The 22,090-nt window shown below is 46.2% G+C and overlaps 1 protein-coding gene and 1 long non-coding RNA gene across 5 annotated transcripts in view; both read left to right on the top strand.

Annotated features, from left to right (window-relative positions):
• AUTS2 (activator of transcription and developmental regulator AUTS2) overlaps window positions 1–22,090 on the top strand; it is a 1,208,818-nt gene that overhangs the window by 887,665 nt on the left and 299,063 nt on the right. The window lies entirely within an intron of this gene.
• LOC129638199 (uncharacterized) lies at window positions 12,065–14,621 on the top strand. The gene is made up of 3 exons (XR_008707731.1): window positions 12,065–12,188; window positions 12,783–12,988; window positions 14,117–14,621. It is a non-coding gene; the product is annotated as an uncharacterized LOC129638199 (long non-coding RNA).

Raw genomic sequence — 22,090 nt, 5'->3', positions numbered from 1 at the left:
CTCATGATGTACTCTGCATATAAGTTAAATAAGCAGGGTGACAATATACAGCCTTGATGTACTCCTTTTCCTATTTGGAACCAGTCTATTGTTCCATGTCCAGTTCTAACTGTTGCTTCCTGACCTGCATACAGATTTCTCAAGAGGCAGATCAGGTGGTCTGGTATGCCCATCTCTTTCAGAATTTTCCACAGTTTATTGTGATCCACACAGTCAAAGGCTTTGGCATAGTCAATAAAGAAGAAACAGATGTTTTTCTGGAACTCTCTTGCTTTTTCCATGATCCAGCAGATGTTGGCAATTTGATCTCTGGTTCCTCTGCCTTTTCTAAAAGCAGCTTGAACATGTGGAAGTTCACAGTTCACGTATTGCTGAAGCCTGGCTTGGAGAATTTTGAGCATTACTTTACTAGCATGTGAGATGAGTGCAATTGTGCGGTAGTTTGAGCATCTTTGGCATTTCTTGCCTGGCAAATCCCATGGACAGAGGAGCCTAGTGGGCTACAGTCCATAAGGTCGTGAAGAGTCAGACACGACTTAGCGACTGGGCACACACACACAGGCATCAAGTCGCAGAGGATATTCTGTTTGGATACAATTTAGCTGCTCTGACCTGTAGAAAGAAACTGCCACATACACTCTGTTTTGACCTCCTAGCACCCTTGAACAGTTCCAGACTGGCTCCAGGCCTTAAGAGAACTGTACTGTCCTTCCTTGTGGAAAGCATTCCTTTTAACTGAGTCAGTTTTTGCCCACCTCTTCCTTTCTCAGGCGTCCTTTCCAGTTTCCAGCAGCAGGATCAGTGAGGGGCAGTGACACAGCTGTCGTGTAGATGAGTTCTAAGATCTCATCTTCCCGCTGAAAGACAGACAGACGTACCAAATGTGTCTGCCTGTCCCCAGGGAGGGAGAAGAAATGACAGGAAGGTCTTGTGGAGTGAAAGTCACACCCTGAAGTCACTTTTCCAGCCTTCCTCCATGACTCAGGAGGAAACTAACTTTGAGTGTCTTCTTCAAGGTTAAGCTCACCGGGGGAGTGGATGGAACCTGGCCAGAGGCGGTGAACTTCTCACAGAGGGCATCCTCAGACTCGCCCTCTGCTCAGTGGATCAGTGCCCTCCCATTACTTTGCCAGCACGTACCTGATTTGGTGCACATTTCCATAATTAATTTATAACAGCAATAACCCCGAGATGAGCCTATGTATAGATTTGTGCAAGCTGGGTAAGAATATAGATTAAATCTAGGGTCATTAACAAGCTCTAAGTACTTGGGAGAGTTTTGTGATTTGATAATAATATGATTAAAAGGCCTCTATCCTTGATACATATTGGCAGTCCACAAGTTTACTTCCCTTCCCAAGCTTAGAAACAACGAAATAGCAAAATAATAAGCATACCACCCTCCCAACCACCAGAGGGCTTGTGCTGTCGCTGGGAAACAACTTGTCATTTCACCTGCCCCTGGTGCTGACCCTGGTGGGCAGTGATGGTCCAAGTGTCTGACAGCTGCTACCCCACAGCTTGAGAGTCCCTGAGACTCGATCCTGACCCTCAATAAAGTAGCAAGCATGTCCCCAACTGTCCTGCGGGGAGTATTGCTGTGACCGTCCCGAGGAACAGAGATGAGCGTGTGAGAAGGGCAGCCTTTATTTGAAAGGATGCTGTTATGCAGACCCAGTCTGATTTCCTTTCTTCCTTTTTTTGTTCTGGTAGTTACCTTTTTGAAAAATAACATGCATTGCTTTTCTGTTACGAAAGTAAGACATTTTCAATATCAAAAATAAAGCTAAGTACAGAGGAGAAAATAAAGATCACTGACAACTCCACCACCCAGAAATAACTGCCGCTAAGTTTCTGTGTATCCTAATAGAGTCTTCATTCTGACATCCCACTAGCAGAGCTGCTGTCTGGGCAGGGAAGCCTCGCGTTAGATGGCTTGCTTTGGCAGGTGTGCTTCTTTTGGCGGATACCATCGTATGCGCCAGGGGTGATAGATAATTCACTGCCAGTAGTGAATGACTGGTGCCTCCTCATCCCACTGTCAGGAGCCTTCTCCAAAAACCACCACCCAGAGGTGCTTCCCCTGTCTCTCTCCTTCCCTTTTAAATTGACTCAACCCATCCAACCCTGTATATCCTTTCCCCCATCCCCATATATGCGTCTATGATGATAGCACCATGTCATCCACCCCTTCCATCCTCTTTAAGACCATAATTAATTTTTTTATTTTTATTTTTTAAATTATGAAAATATGATAACACATTTGCAGGAGACTTGGAAAATACAGGAAAAGGTTACATATAGTTCCACTATATTTTACAATTATTTTTTTAAGTAGAGACCCTTTGTGACCCCATGGACTGTACTGTCCATGGAATTCTCCGGGCAAGAATACTGGAGTGGGTTGCCATTTCCTTCTCCAGGGGATCTTCCTGACCCAGGATCCAACCAGGGTCTCCCACATTGCAGGCAGATTCTTTACCATCTGAGCCACCTGTGAAGTCCCAAGTTAAGATTTTCAGTTGGAGTTTCAATATCAAACTCTCAAAAATTAATAGAATAAATATACAAAGAAGTAGAAGGATATAGTAGGCCTGAAAAACACATGAACCAATTTAACATAATTAAGATTTATACAATTTTCACACAGTAGTAGGATACAAATTCTATTCAAGTTCCCAAAGACTGTTAACTAGGAGACACTAGAACATATCCAAGGACAGAAAACAAGGTGCAAGAATTACATGGTCTTAAAGGCATTGAAATCACACAGAGTCTCTTCTCTTAACACTTTGGAATTAGGTTAGAAATCAATATCAAAAGATATTTGAAAATACCCCATATATTTTCAAGTACAGTGTGACATTTACCAAGAGAGATCTTAGACTTAGCCATTGAAAGGCCTCAGTAAAGTTAAACTGAAAAAAAAAAACAACAGAGGGTGATTGCAGAGAAGAAAGCATTTAAATGATAAATTAGTATCAAAATGAGAAATTAATATTAAAGATACTTTAAACAAAATTGCATGTATTTGGAAATTAAATGTCCACTTTTAAATGGTGGGTGCGTCTAAGAAGTCATAACAAGGAAAATTAGAGAATGTTTGTAATAGAATAAAGAGAGACCATAGCTGCTGCTTCTAAATCTCTCACAAGTCCTTAACGCCCTCCTCCAGCACAGAGAAGGTTACCGTGCCTATTGCTGGTGGTCCTTGCTTGCTTTTTACCTTTACTCTAGTGTTTTTAAATATCAAACTGGCTGCAAAACTCTTCAAATCAAATTAACGTCAGTATGGATAAGATCATCATTAGAGATGACACATGTACACAAATAATTATGAATTTCAGTTGTTTTATTTTTTTTAATGAATTTACAAATGTCGAGCTCCTTGAAAGTAGAGATTAGATATGATTTCATCAGACCCTTTACAGAGTATTTGGCTTATTATAAATACTTGATTAATATTTATTGAAATAAGATGAAAATGAAAAGAATACTTAATTACCCAGTCTACTTTTTTATCTCCATAGTTTAAGTGCAGACAAAAAAGGAGGTCATATAAAAATGATGGAAAAAATAGTATCTTAGAACAATTTTTATGGTATATCAGTGCATTTTTGTGTGCTATGGTATCACTATTAACCCAAGTGAGCACCCTCTTTAATGATTTTTTAAAATCTTGACAATGCCCTTTTCACTTCTTTCCTAAATGAACATTAATATAAAGCCATAAAAATCCCCTTGGAGGGCTTTATGAATTACTGCAGTGTAAGATGGGGAAAAGGCCATTTGCAGTCATTTGTTATATGGAGCTTGATTCTGAAACCTAGCACCGCCCTGACCCTTCAGGGGCATACTCAAAGGCATGGAGCTTTTCTTAAGGACAGTAAGCACTGGCCTTTCTCCCCAGAAAGCCCCAAATATGTCCTACACGTGCCATTTCCCCCAAGTCAGCAATGTCAGCCACAGCCCTGCCCTCTGCAAGCAGCCCAGATGTGTGGGGAAGGGGAGCAGACATTAATAATGATACATTGAATAGCTCTTCTTCTGTAATATAGATTGATTTTCAGTTCACCTGCATAAATCATTTTTTACCATATGACTCTTTGGTCATTTAGTACTTGAAAAGAATGATGCCAAAGACTAGACACCTGGCCTAGAGCAATAGTTTTCAAACTCTTTTTACCTGCTAAGCTGTTCGTCTATTTCATGGGACCTGTGATGGGGACAGAAGCCTAATCTATAAAGAGAAGTGCGTGTTTGCGGGCCCGGAGCACTCCCTCCCCACTGTGCTAACCCGAAGTCAGCATCTTGGAGATCACTTTGAAAAACCCCAGGCCTATAGAAACCAAGAGAGAAGAGGGTGAAAGGGAAACACAGGAAAGAAAGATGTCATAAAGATGATAAAAATAATAGCAGCTCACTTTTTTTTGAGGTCTTCCTGTATGCTAGGTACCACAGTAAATACCAATTTGCCTCAGGAAAAAAAAAGAAAAATTGTGATGTCTGAGACAGAGTATGGCATTGACTGCCTGAAAACACTTCAGAAGGAGATTGAATTGTTTGCAGGCAGGCAACAGACCAAATTATCCTGAAAAATCTCTCTCTCACTTCAGTTGACTTTAGCCTCCATTGCTCTGTTGGAATGGATCTCTCTAGAGTGAGATCAAGAAAAAATAAGTAAAACAGAAATGTTCACTCTGTGTGTGTGAAAGAGAGAGAGATGCAGGTCGTCAGGCACACTGAGTTGCACACAAGGTAACACGGGCACCTCAGCAGGTGTGCCATTTCCAGGGTCATTCAGAACTTTAAGGTAGAAATAGCTCAGAAAAAATGATAAAATAACAAGATACGCGTCTTGTCAAGATGGTTGCCTGTACCCTTGGATGCGTGTTTTGACAGATCATAAATTCACAGAACAAAACAAGTCCTTAAGCCTTACCTAGTTTCAGTCCCGTCTTGTCACTTTGGATGAAAGACTGTCTGAACCAAGCCAGCAGGGGACCACTTAGTATTCTTTGCATCTTCATTCCTGAGCATCCTCAGATGGCGCCGGTGATCAAGACCAACCCCAAGAAGCTCCTGACGCTCGAGGAGCACCTGACGAGCTGGTCCTTGAGTCGGTCGGTCCACAGCCTTGTTCTGTGCTGGGACCCCATACCTGGGACTCCTTGTGAAAGTAGAGAGGTGGAGGAGCTTGGTCTAGTTGGGAAGTTAGACAGACGGAGGGAAACATGGTGGGCTGCCAGGAAACAATGAGCGCGGAGGAGCTCAGAGAACATCATTTCCAGGCTGATAAGGGAAGAGTTCAAGGAGAAGGAGACATTGAAGCAGCCTCGAAGGTTGGTAAGATTTGGGCAGCTCAGCTGGCAGCATGTGCATACCACTAGTTGGGACCATGCACATTTGATGGCTCTGAGACATGTCTAGGGGAACCCAGGGGTCACACTGAAGATCACCATGAAGGGCACACCCAGAGTGGACCATGACGAGTGTTGAACACCTGGCTTCGACACTGGGGGCCTCATCAATATTTTTGAGCAGGAGAGGAATTCTAGGAAAATAGTGAACCTGGTTCAACTTTTAAGCCAATTATCAATATAAAACTGAGGGCTCAGAGCTTCTGTGCCCACCAGATTGTGGATTTGTTTAGAAAGCACAGCATGAGAAACAACCCAAAGGAACAGCATCCTTTCTTCTAGAGCCCTGACTGAGGGACGCAGAAATTAGCAGTTAGCTCTGTCATTGAATCAGCCTCTTAGAACTTGAATAAATGTCACACGATGGGCTTTCAATCAGAGCAAGCTCAACAACAACAGCAAACTGTGCATCTGGAATTGCTCTTGCAGCCTTCTGACTTTCTGCAGAACTGAAGTGGAGGGAGCAGGGCCTGCCCGGCCGTTCCCCCAAGCCGCCTCACACTCCACACAGTATCCCTTTGGGTCCAGTTCACACATCTCACTGTGGCCCGTTTAACTGAGCTGGGCCTGTCGCAGACCTTCAGATATTTAATTTGTAAACACTTAATAAAGCACTGTCAGTAGGTCGACTTGTCTTCTCTGTCGGCCACATCAAAATCAATACGTCCCTTGGGTGTTCTGCCATGATTGTCTGGGCTGGGGAATCTAATAGGATTAAGTGTTTGGGGTCCTATCTGACGCCACAGTCCACAGTCCTAGTTAGATGAGGTTAAAGACTGGCTTGCCATTGTGGAGGCACGACTGCTTAGGGGTCTGAAAAATCATTAAAGCTTGTCCTCTTAAACGTTGATTGTTCCCTGGTGATTTATTGACAAAACACAAAAAAGTGCTCTATACTGCACTCTAATTATATGTATGAGGCCATAAGATCTCATGGGAAATTAAATAAAATTTACAGCTTGATGGTTTTATGCTCCTGGGAGACATACCTTCTTAATAAGATCTTATAGCTGGGAATATTTATGAGGTTAAAGTCCGTGGGCTTGAGCAAAGACCTAACCTTTCCATAGGAGGGGGGAGGGGGTGGGTTTTGATTTCTTTGAAGATAAATGATTGTAATGAAATTTCAGGGGGTTAGGAGGAAATGTTCCTGAGACACATCAAATGATCCTCCCCGAGACTTCTGGAGGACAAAGCTGAAAGGGCGCAGGGACCTCCTGCCACCATTTCTCTCACACAAGCTCCTGGTGGCCCTACCCACCACCCAAATCGCTGATCAGCCCCCATTACAGTCTGAAAGGGAGGGAAGATCTGAGTTAAGGGCAGATCTTAGAGGTCAAGCAAGGGGAAAGAACTTGAGGCAAGGAGAAGGGTAGAAGCAGAAAGAATATGAACGGGAGTCACACGAATGCTCTTAAAACCATAAAAATCAGTTTCACATCCTCACACAGCCCTAAAGGAGCTCCTGGACACGTGGACATTTGCTGTTTTACCAGATCCCTTCCTCTTTTGTGTCAAGGGATGCCCGGGGCCCCAACCCTGACCCTGCAAGCGTTAGCACTGCTGCTTGGACGAAGGATCAGAATATGTTAGGGGTGAGGGTGTGGACGGAGCTTCTACAGGTGGCCTTTAAAGATGGGACTGTCTCAACTCTGAAAAGTGTGTTTACAGTGGCGCCCGTTATAAGCTGTCCCCGTGATTTGTGTTACTCTCATCCCAAAGTCTAAATGGATGCTGAGTGAAGCTTTATCCTGGAAAACAGGCTATTTTAAGTAAAGAACATTATTGTGTTCCCTGCCATGACTGCTTTATTTCCCCCAGTTGTCTGAAATGGCGTGAGGGAGGGAGGGAGACAGACAGACAGGGACAAGTAGGTAAATAGATAGGTGGGGAGGGAGAGAGAGAGAGACGCCTCTTATGCACACTTCTCAGTGTGCGTGCATGCTTAGTGATACGGTCTTGTCTGACTCTTGCTGACCCCATGGACGGTAGCCCACCAGGCTCCTCTGTCCATGGGATTTCCCAAGCAAGAATCCTGGAGTGGGTTGCCACATCCTTCTCTAGGGGATCTTCCCAACCCAGGGACTGAACCTGGGTATCCTGCATTCTTTACTGTCTGAGCCTCCAAGGAAGCCTATTCTTAAGTGTAGAATTACATTTATTTCTATTCCGAGAAGGATAACTATGCAGAACTCACAATTTTGAAGTATGTCATATGTGATCTGTTTTTCTGTTGCGTTTTTAAACGTGTTTATTTGGCTGCACCAGCTCTTACTTGTGGCACTGGGGATCTTTAGTTACAGCATGCGAACTCTTAGTCGTGGCATGTGGGATCTAGTTCCCTGACCGGGGATCGAACCTGAGCCCCTCAGCCACTAGCCCACCAGGGAAGTCCATTTTCTGTTGTTTTTTAATGCTTACTTTTCTGTGAAGTTCTGCACAGTCCCTTCTTGGTGTACATGTTGGGAGACATTGACAGAGGGGTTGGGGACCAGTCTAGAGGGACTCGGGTTGGATGGCAGGTCATCTGGGGCCCTACGACTTGGGAATCCTTGCAGCCAGCCATTTCTTAATAGGGCAGCTTTGACCAGGAGTATTTTTTTAATATTTTACATGTTTTTTTGAGCTTTTTATTTTGTATTAGGCTATAGCCGTTTAACCAAGTTGTGATATTTTCAGGTGAACAGGGAAGCAACTCAGCCATACAGATTGCTGTTGTTCAGTTGCTAAGTCATGTCCGACTCTTTGCCACCCCATGAATTGCAGCACACCAGGCTTCCCTGTCCTTCACTGTCTCCCAGAGTTTGTTCAAACTCATGTTCATGGAGTCATTGATGCCGTCCAACCATCTTAACCTCTGTTGCACCTTTCTCCTCCTGCCCTCAATCTTTCCCAGCATCAAGGTCTTTTCCAATGAGTTAGCTCTTTGCCTCAGGTGGCCAAAGTATTGGAGCTTCAGCATCAGTCCTTCCAATGAATATTCAGGGTTGATTTCCTTTAGGATGGACTTGCTTGATCTCCTTTCTGTTCAAGGGACTCAAGAGTCTTCAACACCACAATTTTAAAGCATCAGTTCTTCGGTACTCAGCCTTCTTTATGGTCCAACTGTCACATCCATACATGACTACTGGAAAAACTGTAGTTTTGACTGTAACAACCTTTGTTGGCACATGTATCCATTCTCCCCCCACATCCCCCTCCCATCCAGGCTGCCACATAACTTTGAGCAGAGTTCCCTGTACTATACAGTAGGTCCTTGTTGGTTGTCTATTTTAAATATAGCAATGTGAATATGACCATCCCAAACTCCCTAACTGTCCCTTCCCTGAAAGGGTATATTTTTTTCCCTGTGTGCTCTCATTTATCCAGAAGAGACAAAGCACCCTCCCCCACCTTTCACTTGTGTGAAAAGCAAAGGACTATTTGATTGGGATAAACCTATGTCATGTTGACCTTTGAGCATGACGCACATGAACTAAGTTCCCTTACTCTCCTTGTTGTCATTTGGTTAAGTGACAACATGTCACTTGCTCCTCTACTTCCCTCTTCCAGAATAAACCAAAGTAAGACAAAAAGAAAAGAAAACAGACTCCAAATGCCCATGATTTCCAGCTTTCATTTCCGCCCTTCAGTGTTGACTTGCAGAAGGGGAAAAGCGTCACTGGTTAAACAGCTTGGTTCCAAGCCTGGACTGTTCTCTCCTCAGGCTCGCCCTCCCTGGACCCAGTTTCCTCATCTGTAAAATGAAGAGCTAAGGCTAGGTGATTTTAAGGTCTCTTCCAGCTCTGAAACATTATTTTATGGTGCTAGAATTTATGTAGGAGAACGACATTTCTCTCTATATCTTGCTTTAGCCTTCTGAGTGAAAGTGAGATGTCTCATCCGTTCAGATAGAGCCAGATCAAGCCCCAAGTCTCAGATAAAAAGAATAAAAAAAACTTATTAAAGATAGCTAAGTTCCCCTGATAAGCAGCAAGTGAGAAATCCCTGATTTAATTTAAATATGATATTTCTGTCTTCATTAATTTAAAGCATGTATATGATAATGTATCCTTTTTTTATTTAGTGCTGGGTCCTGGAGGGAAAGAAAGGCTTCATTGTGAAGCAGAGGGGTAAAGGTTTGGGTATTTTTTAATAAAGATGGATATCCCTAAAAATGCTTAAATTATATGGAAGTGAGATTTGTTGCAAGTTACAAATCAAAGCCTGAAATGTCACTTATCTCCTAATGATACTTCTACACAGATTATTAATTTCATTTTAGAAGCCCAATGAATGTTATATTTTATGACATTGATTAAACATCTTGCTGCCATCTACCCATCCATCCTTTTCGTTTTCAAAAGTCCATATCGGAATTTAACAAAAACAGCTCATAAATTTGTATTTTACAGCCTAGCAAAGTTGAAGGGTTCCCCACTCTACTGACAACCAGACCCATCCTGAACCCTGAACTTAGGCCATTTCCTGACTCTTAGAGGTCAGGCTTTACTAAACTGACCTTATGTTTTTTTTTACCAGAGCAGGACTGGGGCTGAACTGTTAGTTGGAAGAGCATCCATGGCCTTCTGGAGCTGCAGAACCATGAGGGGGGTTGTGGGGGGGCAGGTGAGCCCCTGACTGGGAATTAGGGACTCTGCTTTCATTCTGGCTCTTAGACAAGCCAGTTACCTCCCTCTTCTGAGTCCTGGGGATAATTACAGCCTTCCCTTGTTGGCTCACAGTGTCATTGTGGGGATGAATGAGATAATGGATGAGAAAGCTCTTCCAGCCCTTCAGAGGGAAGCAGTACGGTCTTGGATTTAAGAGCCAATAAAGGACAGAATGGGATGATCGGTTTTGGATCAGCCTCAAGCATTTCAGGAATGGTTTAGGACGACTCTTTTGAAAGCAGCAAAAAAAAGGCTTTCAGAAATAGGTCCACTGTGTTATTATTTATGACACTTTTATCAGTAGAAATACCTCTGGTTCCTTGAGACTCACACCTGTGTTTCCTCAAAACCACAGTGGGCTCATCACCTCTGCCGGGATTGGCTCCGATGAGAAGACCTATTTGTTCCCGTGGCATTCCCTCACAGTGGCATTTATAGTTGCTGTCGTTCCTGTCTGGAGAGGATGCTGGCACCTGGAGCAAGGAGACATAGACAGATTCCAAGGAATCTGAATCAACTCCGCATGAAAGATGAAGGGCCAGCCTCCAGAGGCTGCCATGTGTGGAAGCAATAACATGCTAAGGCTGGGGGCCTTGGGGGTGGGAAAGGATAAACTCGAGGATAAACTATCCTATCAGTTCTATCAGTTCTGCAAGAATTGATAACATCAAGGGAAAATGCTATTAAATTGGAAGTGGGCCTCTGTCCAGGGAACCTTCCCACAAATGTGCAGGAGGCTTGGGTGGGGGTGTGGAGGTCAGAGGTGGTAAGGTTAGTGCCCCTGGGGACTAGGGAGGGTCAGCACTGGAAGGGACAGGCCCCCAAGAGGACTGGCCAGTCCTGGCAGTGGAGCAGAGATTCAGGGGGTGGGCTGGGGAGTAATGCTGCCTGGATTCTCTTCTTGTCTCTCCGGTGCCCTCAGGAAAGCCACCACTTTGAACTCGTGGTCAACACCAGCCCTGCCCCACAGAGACCTTGTGAAGGCTGAGTGAGCTCCTGGTAGTCATGTGTGTGACCTGCTTAGCACAGAGCCAGGCCCAAGTTAGTGTTTAATAAACCATTACCTATTGGCAAGTGTCTGCGTAGCAGCATCTCAGATCAGGTTTTTGTTGTCAGGAGTGGTGGTGGCGGTGGCATTGGGTCTATGGATTTTATATATATTTATATATATATATATATATATATATATATATATGTATGTATGTATGTATCTTCTCTAAGAAAAGTAAAATAGGAGACCAGCATCTCTTAAAGTCTGCAGCCAACAGAACTTGGTCTGCTCTGCGGGCATGGTGACAAACCGGTTTTAAGTGACAGAGCATCGTTAGGTGAGGCTGGCTGCTGGTCACAGCCTGCGCTGATGGGCGTGGGGAGGGGGTATGAGCCTCACTGGGAGAGGATACCGGCTGCCTAGTGAAGACCTCCAGCACGCTGCAAAATGTTCTCGAGTGCCTTGTTTCTCCCCTCTTTTTCTGACTCATTTCTCTCCCATTCCCCTCCTTTCCTCTCCTTCCCTCTTTTCTCATCCCCCCTCCCACACCCCCTCTTCCAGCCAGCCCTCCATAGTATATGCTCTGGCACAGGGGACATTGCGTAAAGGGAAAATATGGCATGTTTACAGAGAGAATTTTCCAGAAGTGTTAATTTAATATGCTAAAGTGTTCCCTTCAGCATTTTACCTTTCTTGTTGTTTTCACAAAACAGCCAAGACTAAATAATGAGCCCAGGGCTGTGCCCTTTGGTAGCGTGATACCTCATTACCCACTAGCGGCCTCCATCTGCCCTCATGGCTGCATGGGGAGCCATTGCGATTATGATGGAAATCTCAGAAGCCATTACCAAGATGCAGCAGAGGGCCTACTGCAGACAGCCTAATGGACTAATTTGTAATTGGGAGAGGGAAATGAGTTAGCGAGCTGGGGCTGGTTTTGATGAGAGTGGAAGTGCGCATGCTAAATGTGATAAATGAATAGGAATGTGTGTTTGCGCAGTGGGCTCTACAAGGCTTTCCATCTCTCCCGGGGATTGGAGGCGTGCTGACAAGCCGTGAGGAGCGAGGAGGAGAGGGCTCGGGGGAGGCAGGCAAGATTCAAGGAGAGTAGCTAAGGATAAATCGGTGAGGAAAACTAATGGCAGTAAAATCCAAGGAAATGACTGCATCTGCCATGAAAGTGGTAATTAGGAAGCATTTGGTGTGCGTGTCTTCAACCATTAAAACAGGGACGAGGAGGAGCCTGGGTGCTTGTTGTGGGAAACGGGAGGCGGGGGCTGTGATGTTCAGAGAGGGAAGCCCCTGGTGGGGGGCTCTGATGAGACACCTGGTGGTCTGCACAAATTCTGCCACTTGGCACAGAGCTCTTTCCTGGGTCGCCATGGGAACTCTCCCTCCCAAGGGCTGCTGGAGATGGCACAAAGGCGACGCCCTGCAGGCCATTGTGCAAGGATCAGAGAAGTTAGGGCTGGAGGTGCCGGACCACCTGTGCGTCTCATCCAGGAGGCTTCCTGTCCTGGAGGGCTGGAGAACCGCCCCAGAACCCCCCAGGCCAACTCTCCAAGCTGAGGAGTGCTGGGGGCCAGCATGGGCATACAGGGGCTGGTTTTCAAAACCTGGCATTTCCTGTTGGTTGTGTGTGCATATGTGAGACTGTGTGTGTGTGTGTGTGTACGCATGCTCAGTTATTCATTCTTGTCTGACTCTGCAACCCCACAGACGGAAGCTCACCAGGCTCCTCTGCCCATGGAATATTCCAGGCAAGAATACTAGAGTGGTTTCTACTCCAGGAGATCTTCCCAACCCAGAGATCCAACCTGAGTCTCTTGCGTCTCCTGCACTGGCAGGCGGCTTTTTTACCACTATGCTGCCTGGGAAGTCACCTGGGAATGTTGTTGGTTGGCTTCCTCCACTTCAGCTGCCAGGTGGGGAGAGTGCCCCAGGCGTTCCAAGGGCAGCCTGTGCCTTTGTTCCCTCTCAGGCTGACAGCAGCCTGTTGACCGGAATCTCCACTCTGTCTGTGACCTTGTCCATCTTGTAACTGTCCTCGTTTCTCTTGTTTTCTTTGCCATGCAGCTCCTCAGCTCTGTTCTCCTATCCTCCACACTCTGGTATCCTTTCCCATAAGCCAGGCCTTCGTGTCCCTAGAGCTTCAGCCTCAGTGAGTCCCTTTCTCTCAGCGACCTTCTGTCCCCAGCCCTTTCACTGGCTCTCGCTTCTCCTCTTGGAGCAGCCTGGTTTAAGCCATCAGGGTTGTCCTGAGGGTGGCGGTGGTTTAGGCACCCGGTCATGTCTGACTCTTGTGACCCCGTGGACTGTAGCCCGCCAGGCTCCTCTGTCCGTGGAATTCTCCAGGCAAGAATACTGGAGTGGATGGCCATTTCCTTCTCCAGGGGATCTTCCGGACCTAGGGATCGAACCCCCATCTCCTGCATTGGCAGGCCAGTTCTTTACCAACTGCCAGGGAAGCCCAGGGTTGTCCTGGCTCTCAGGGTTCTTTCTGCCCCCAAACATGCTCATCCCTTTGCCTAGGAGAACCTCTTAGACTTTCTAAACAGCCTGAGGGAAAATCTGTAGACCTTCAGGGAAGCAGGAAGCCCTGGAACCAATTAACGGAGCCCCAGCCCGGGGCTGGCAAAGCACCTTCCCAAGTGAGAGGCCAGACGGGCCCACCTCTCAGTCCCGCCTGTCCCCAGGGCACCCTCTTCCCTTACCATTCCCCTGCACAGAGGGAAAGTTCGCATTTTCTTCACCAACCAGAAGGGAAGACTTCTAATTAGCTCCCTAATGGAATGATGACAGTCCTGTTCAGAGAAATTTAATTGACCACCTATGTGGTTGATCCCACCACAACCTTGTGGTGATTGATCCCACCTAACTTTGTAAATGAACCTGAGGAAACCAACCAAAAAAACACAAATACTTTGAGACCCCAAACAGCACCATCTGGGAGAAAGCAATCAATCAATAAAAGAGGCTGAGAAACACTATCAAGTATTATAAGCTAAAGGAAGTTACTGAGAAAAACACAAATGTGGTTCTAATTTTCCTAGATGTCGTGGAAAGTGGGCGACTGAATGGATGCCTTTGATCACCAGCAGAAGCATCTCATTGCAGCAGGAGAAACTGACTTTTTCCCAGCCAATATCTGCTGTTAAATATGCCATCAGTTATACTGTCGATGGCCCTTAAATTCAGAGCCTCATCAGACACTCCCATAAATATTAGAAGATCAGGATTTCCTATAAAGAACCATTGCTTAGGTGTCCTTTACTAAAGCCCACCCCCCCCACCCCCTGCCCCAACTTGTGTCAGCTCTGGACCAAGCCCTGGAGAGACTGTAAAATTCAAGGACCTTCTACACCTGAGCTTTCCTTGGTGAGGCCGACCTGAACCTGGATAATGAGTTCAGTTACATAGACGGTTACAGGGGGCTTGGAAAGTATGCAAGAAGAAGTCATCAACCGCTTGACAAGTATTTATTGAGAACATTATGTGGAGCAGACACTGACCTAATCACTGGAGACACAGCATAAATAAGCAGCATGGCCCGTGTTCTCATGAAGCTTATGGTCTGATTCTGACCCAAGGAAAAGGAAGATCCCAGGGTGGGAGTCGGGGAGGGGGGCAGTATCTGAGGGGGCTGTGAAGCTACAAGTTCATTAGAAATCAAGAGCAATGAGACATCCAGGAAAACCCCACCTATTTGGAAATTAAACAGATTCCTAAATATGGATCAAAGAGGAAATTACAAGGGAAATTTGACATTATTTTTAACTAAATGGTAATAAGAGTGCTAGGTATCAAAATCTATGGGTTTCAGCTAAAGTAGTGGTCGGAGAGAAATTGATCATTTTAAATGCTTATATTAGAAGAGAAGAAAGGTTCAACCTCAGTGACCTAGGTTCCACAATGAGAAGGTAGAAAAAGAAGGGCACAAATAAAATGAGAAGAAGGAAGTAGTAAAGAAAACAGCAGTTATTATAGAAACTGGAAGCAGACAATTGAGAAACGCTTAGCTAGACTGATAAGGGGAAAGACACACCAATACCAGGATATCAAGAATGAAAACGGTGTTTATCAAGGATGAAAACGGTGTTATCAGTACAGATCTCACAGGCCTTTAAAGGATAATCAGAACAGGAGTTCAGCAAGCAGAAATGGAGAGTATGACATTCAGAAAATGACTTGCTAGTTAAATGTGGGTTTGGGGGGGTCATGGGGAGAGGGACTTGGAGTAGAAGACAGTGAGGCTAGAAAGACTGCCTGGAATCAGGCGCGTGTGTGCTGCTCAGTCACTCAGTCATGTCTGACTGTCTTTCAACCCCATGGACTGTAGCCTGCCAGACTCCTCAGTCCATGGGGTTTCCCAGGCAACAGTACTGAAGTGGGTTGCCGTTTGCTCCTCCAGGGGATCTTGAATGAGGTGCTGAGCAGGAGTGTCACTTTCTACAATGACCCAGGGCCAGTGTTCACACCCCACTCACCTCTCCTTATGGCACAGTTCCCAGTGCTCGTGTTGATTAGATATGCTCTTGACCGGTACACGTGTTTCAGGGCACCTGAACTGCCTCAAAACACTCCTGAATGTGTTTGGACAGTGAGTAACTCTAACAGGCATGAGTCTGCCAGCCCCCAGAACATTTGGAGACTTTGCTTCTCCCCTCCCAACCTGCAGGCCTGGTCAGTTGGGCTCACAGATTTCGAAGCTGATCTGAGGCCGTCCTGGGACTCTGCTGTCATCCTTGCCTTGGTTTCTATGCCTCTGGAAATGGGGCTCTTTTTTTTCTTTCTTAAAGAGGAGCCTCAATGTTCATAGCAGCAGATGCTTATCAGAGCCCGCCTGCTCACTGACAGCTTCCAAATCAATAGGAGCCCACACAACACCTGAGAGAGCCTGGGAGGCGTCGCGGGCAGGTCTTCACCCCCAGGCATAGGACCGGCGGCTGGCGTTGTGAAATCTATGGACAAGGTCCTTCAGTCTTTCACCCACAGGAGTTCCTGGCTTGTCTCTGCTGCTCTTGTTAGAACTAGTTCTTCCTTAATCTCTCTTTCTTCTCTGCCCCAGCATCCTGAGAGGTGATGTTTCACCTGAATATGGACTCTGGAGCCAGACCCTGTGGTCCTGGGCAAGTTACCTTCCCCCATGTGGTATGGCTGTGCGTTAAGTCATGTCCGACTCTTTGCGACCCCACAGACTGTAGCCCCTCCAGACTTCTCTATCCTTGGGATTTCCCAGGCAAGAATACTGGAGTAAGTTGCCATTTCCTTCTCCAGGGGATCTTTGCAACCCAGGGATTGAACCCACATCTATTGCATTCCTGCATTGGCAGGCAGATTCTTTACCTCTAGTGCCCCCTGGGAAGTCACCTTCCCTCTGTACCCCTAAATTTATCATCTATAAAATGAGCAAATTGAGAGTGGCTCACTCATAGGGTCGTGGTGAGGATTTAAATGACTACACATACTTAATAAGGGCCTAGGAGTGCAGGCAGGGAATGGTCAAAGCAGGTGGGCATGCCCTGCCTGCCAAGCTGAGTGGCAAGACTCTGGGCATCTGTGTCTTTATTTACCTGAGTGTCCTTGTGTCCACGAGAGCAAGGCATTCAATGGGAAATTAAAAACACAGAAGAAAACCCCACTGACAGGTTGACACCTGGTAAGAGCTGGAGGTACCAGGAAATTTCAGGGTTGGCTGTGGGGCCCTCGGGTCCCCATGGCTCCTGGATTCCTTAGGCTAATTCCCGAGGTGGCCCTCCCAGCATAGACCCCAAGTACCCCAGGTTGGACAGCAGCAGTTAGGTCAGGAGTCTCTGCCCTGCTGGGGCTGGCGGATGCTGACCCTCAGTAAAGACTGAGTCTCCTCTGGGGTTCTCCAAGCTCCAAGACAGTTGGCTTCACGTACCAGAAGCCCTCCCTTTCCCCAAAACAGCCTTTGAGCGCATCCAGCTGCCTTGCCCGCCAGGTGCTGGCTGCTTCTGCCATGACGCCGGTGCACACAAGGCAGGACTATCTGAAAGGGCAGGAAAACGGGGGCGAGAGTGGGAACAGAGTGAGGAGCAGAAGCCTGCGGTGGGGGGTGAGATCCCTCGGGGGTGAGGGAATCAAGCACTTGTGTTTGACCTGGCATTTTCAGAACATTCTCCCATGCGTCATCTTACCGCTTCCTCACTGCCAGTTTGGGATCGAGGGGTGACCTAAGTCAGTACTTTCCCGAGAAATGAAAAAGCTGAAGACCAGGGAGGCCAAAGGACTTGCTCAAGGTCACACAGCTGCTTCCAGACACAGTGGGGCCCAGAGCCCAGAGGTGCTGCCTCCTGGGACCCCAGGCAGGAGCTGGGTGCTGGAAGTCTCTGTGAACCACCATCTGAGCCAACTGCACAAACCACTCTGGGCAAGAGGGTGGCCCTGGATCATAGCAAGACCAACACCAGGCACCCTGGGACCCCACTGACACCGCGCTTGAAGCTCTGCCAGGAAAGAGGAATGTCCTGGAAGTTTAGCCCTCTGCTGGGTGTTTCTGAGAGAACGTTGTTCTCTCATGCTGGATTTAATGAATAAATTATAATACACTTTTGCATTTTTATCCACGCCATGCATGTTTATCTACCCTCCCCAAGTAATTTCCCTCTCCCTCTTCTACATACTATATTTCTTTTCATGCCACTGAATATTATTTTTTAAAATGTTCCTGCTCAGTAATTGCTGATACAGATGCATGCCTCCTTGTTCTGCATTTGTAAGTGTATATGCTCAGAGCCAGGAACTCAGGGAGGAATGTGTCGGGAGGGTACGCTTATACTTCAAGGCAAGGTGACTGTTAGGAGCTGAGAAATGGAAAGAGGAAAATGATGTATGAGCCCTGGTGGTATGTGATCTCCGTCAGGGACAGACAGTGTCTTGTCTGTCTCCAGCAGTGGGATAGGGGCTTCCCTGCAATAGCACAGAAGTGCTTCTTTGGAATCGATGTATCTGTGGGGCTTCTCCAGTAGCTCAGCTGGTAAAGAACCCACCTGCCAATGCAGGAGACGCAAGAGACACAGGTTTGATGCCTGGGTCGGAAAGATCCCTTGGAGAAGGAAATGGCAACCCACCCCAGGATCCTTGTCTGGGAAATCCCATGGACAGAGGAGGCTGACAGGCTATACAGTTCATGGGGTTGCAGAGAGTCCAGCACAACAGTGCACAGGCTCACACACACACTTACCTGTGACCAGGCTGGGCAGCAGAATGATTGGATGGAGAGATCAATAATGCTCAAGCAGCTAAGTCAGGTCTCAAGGCTGGTTGTGAGAGGCAGTCTTCACTATAACCCGCTCCTCTGGATTTCATTACAGTATTTTGTCTCAGACTTTCTGCCCAGTTCTCGGGATTTATGTTCTTAGTGAAAAAAGTTGATTCTGTTATTTTTTTAAGGAACATACTCTTTTCCCCCAAGTGTGCCGTCTGTGTAACCGTGATTGAGAGATCAGAGCAAATGTTAGGAGGAACATTAACAAAGCATGAGAATTAGCCTGAACGTGACTTCTAACATACAGTCTTTAGTTTTCTACTCTTTCTACTGCTTGGTTAAATAACCTTTCTTGGAAGGTCTACTAATTCCTTTGAAAACAGATACTGATTTCACATTGTATTATAATAGACTAAAAGCACTGTTATTACTAGGATGTTTGGAGGGATAGGGAACAGTTTTGAGAACTGAGATGTAGTTCCAGGGAATTAATAAAATCCACTGACCAGAAAGAAGTGTAATGTGATAGGGCAGGAGAAGAAATAGCCTCTGCCAAAAAACTCGACCATGAAAATAGGAAGGATATATGGCAGCAAATCCTGAAGTTAAAATTTTGAAATAAATAAATGGAAAGGATCATGTGATTTGAAATCAGCTTCCTCTTTGAACCAGTCATCCAAGACTCAGAATAAAACAGTCCTTTACCTGGCAGAACTGATCTTTGTAACCAATTTCTCATCTCCACCAAGAGCACTGTAGTTGAAAATCAAGGGAAATCATTGGGCTTAGCTCAGTCGATAAAGATTCTGCCTGCAAGGCAGGAGACCCCAGTTCGATTCTTGGGTCAGGAAGATCCACTGGAGAAGGAATAGGCTACCCATTCCAGTATTCTTGGGCTTGCCTTGTGGCTCAGCTGGTAAAGAATCCACCCACAATGCGGGAGACCTGGGTTCGATCCCTAGGTTGGGAAGATCCCATGAAGAAGGGAAAGGCTACCCACTCCAGTATTCTAGCCTGGAGAATTCCATAGACTGAATAAAAGAGTCGGACACAACTTAGTGACTTTCACAGAGTAAAACATTTGATTTCAAAATAAAATGGTCCTTTACCTGGCAGAACTGATCTTTGTCGCCAATTTCTCATCTGCCCCAAGAGCACTTTTAGTTGAGAATCAAGGGAAATCATTGCTTAGAAACTTGTATTCTTTTTTTTTTTTTTAAGTTTTATTTATTTTTTATTTTGGGCTGCGGTAGGTCTTTGTAGCTGCTCGTGGACTTTCTCTAGATGTGGTGAATGGGGACTACTCTCCAGTTGCAGCGTGTGGGCTTCCCATTCTGGTGGCTTCTCTCGGGGTGGAGCACGGGCTCTAGGCACCTAGGCTCAGTAGCTATGGTGCACGTGTTTAGTTGCTCCACGGCAGGTGGGATTTTCCCAGACCAGGGATCGAAGACACGTGCCCTGCACTGGCGGGCAAATTCTTTACCAACCACTGGACCACCAGGAAAGTCCAAACTTGTCTTCTTAAACCATGAATGACTTTCAAAGAAACAAACATCTGGGAAATCCCTGCTTTCTTTAATCTTTCCCTTCAGAGTCTAGGTTTGGGCATACATATATTTTCCAAAATTACTAGTAGTCAGACTCTGACAGAGTATTCTTTCTATAGCTCTTGAAAAGCATAGTGAGCCTCAGGTTGACTCAGCCAATAAAGAGCCACCTTCCTGAAGCGCTTGTATGGGATGCAGGGTGAAGAAAATGCCAGGATCTGGGTACTGTGGAGACCAGAGCCACGATCAGAATGACAAGCACAATTGGGACTGACCCTCACTTTCTTCCTCTTTTAACAAGCTCCCCACATCCCCACTGCCCTCCCCAACCCTTGACTCTTCAGTCCCACCAGCTGCTGTCTCTCCTTTCTCTGTAGCCTCCGACTCAAGTCCACTGACGAGAACAGGCTGAAGGCTCTTGTAGGCCTTGAAGTGATTCGTTTCTTGATAGGAACTTCACTAAGCTTCCCAATTGGATTTTTTTTTTTCTTTAGTTTTGAAAATCAAACAAAGTTCAAAAAGTAGACATCACAGGTTGACATCCAGCCCAAAGCAGAGGAAAAATGTCTCATGTTAAACGTTTTGGCACAGAACAGAATTTATGAGCGTTTTCCATGTTTTGATTCCCCCCCCCCCACAAGTCACTGTTATTCCTTACCCCCCCAGAGTTAGGTGTGGAGAGATTATGTTGGCTAGTTTCCATGGTGACACCGAAGAAAAGTCATTTTTTAAAGTAGGTTTCTACTGTGTTATTTCACATGCATGAAACATCAACATCTACGCTGTGCGGCTGTTACCCCCAACGCAAAGACATATGAATGGCGGGAGTATTTTATATAAATAGACAAGTGGGGGGGCTATTTTCCTTGGTCTCCTGCCGACACTAGTAACAAAAGTCTCTCAGTTGCGCAGGGCGCCTGGGAGGGAGCCGGGGAGCAGCCCTGCGCAACGTTAAACAACCTTCTCTCCTATGAATAACCATTGGGGGGAAGAAAACACACACACAGCTCGAATTTAAAAGTCCACCCCCTCCGCTAAAAGCAGGGCTCACATGAGAAGGTCCCAAATAACCAGAATTTTCAAACCTTAATCTGTGCTTTCAATCTAGCTTACTTGATCAGCCACGGCACATACCCGCTTATGTGCCCAGGGGTCCTGTCCTGCCTCAGGAAGCACAGTTACCTCCAGCCTCTCAGAGGGATGAGGTTAGGGAAGCCATAGTTGCAGCAGAAGTTGGTAGTGCTCTCTCCTCTTTGCTGCCATCCCAGCTCTCATGCAAATGTTTTTTGTTTTTGAATTTAACTGGGGCAGACTTGCTTTACAGCGTTATGGTGGTTTCCTCTGTACAAGGAAGTGAACCAGCCATATGTACACATATGTCCCCTCCTTCCCACCCAAAGTGGAAGAATGGTTGAAGGGTCTCAGTGTTACCCTTACATGTAACCGTGGATCGACGTACTTGTTACATTCTGTATCAAAAAGTGTACTTAGCTTTGGGAAGAGTCAAACTGACAGCACTGCCATATCTTGGGAGAATAGTATCCTCTTGCATGTGGAGAGTGCCTTGAGCTTTGCCAAGTTCTCTCTCGCCTGTGATTTTATGTGAACTTTCTAGTAATAAGGGCTTCCCTGGTGACTCAGCTGGTAAAGAATCTGCCTGCATTGGGGAAGACCTGGGTTCGATCCCTGGGTCAGGAAGATCCCCTGGAGTGACCCAGGGAATGGCTACCAGTATTCTTGCCTGGAGAACTCCATGGACAAAAGAGCCTGGTGGGCTGCAGTCCATGGGGTCGCAAAGAGTTGGACACAACGGAGCAATTAACTTTCACTTCTTTCACTTTTTCTAGAAATAGCAGAAGATAGTTTATCTTGGTATACTCTCCTGATCTTAACACTACGAGGACAGAAGTCAAGTTTCCCAGCATGTGAGGAACAAAACCAAGTCAAGAATTCAGGACGGGTGATCCCCTCGGCCAAATCTCACGTTTCTGATCCTGCACTTGGCGTCTTCCCCGACAGCCAGCCTGCTCAGACACGAGGCGGGCGAGGATGAGATGGCAGGTTTCTGGGGCTGGGTCTCGAAGACCCACACAGGGCATCAGGAGGAGTTCACTCTTTGATGAACAGAGTTACTGAGCACCCGCTACACGCTGGGTGCTGCTTCTCCAGGCAGTAGCGGCCAGAAGAGTTGAGAATCCCTGCATTCTGGTGGGGGAGGGGCCGATGATGAACACGTGAGTAAAATGCAT

The sequence above is a fragment of the Bubalus kerabau genome, chromosome 23, assembly GCF_029407905.1.
Source record: "Bubalus kerabau isolate K-KA32 ecotype Philippines breed swamp buffalo chromosome 23, PCC_UOA_SB_1v2, whole genome shotgun sequence".
NCBI lineage: Eukaryota > Metazoa > Chordata > Mammalia > Artiodactyla > Bovidae > Bubalus > Bubalus kerabau.
This window is presented reverse-complemented; position numbering and strand designations above follow the sequence as displayed.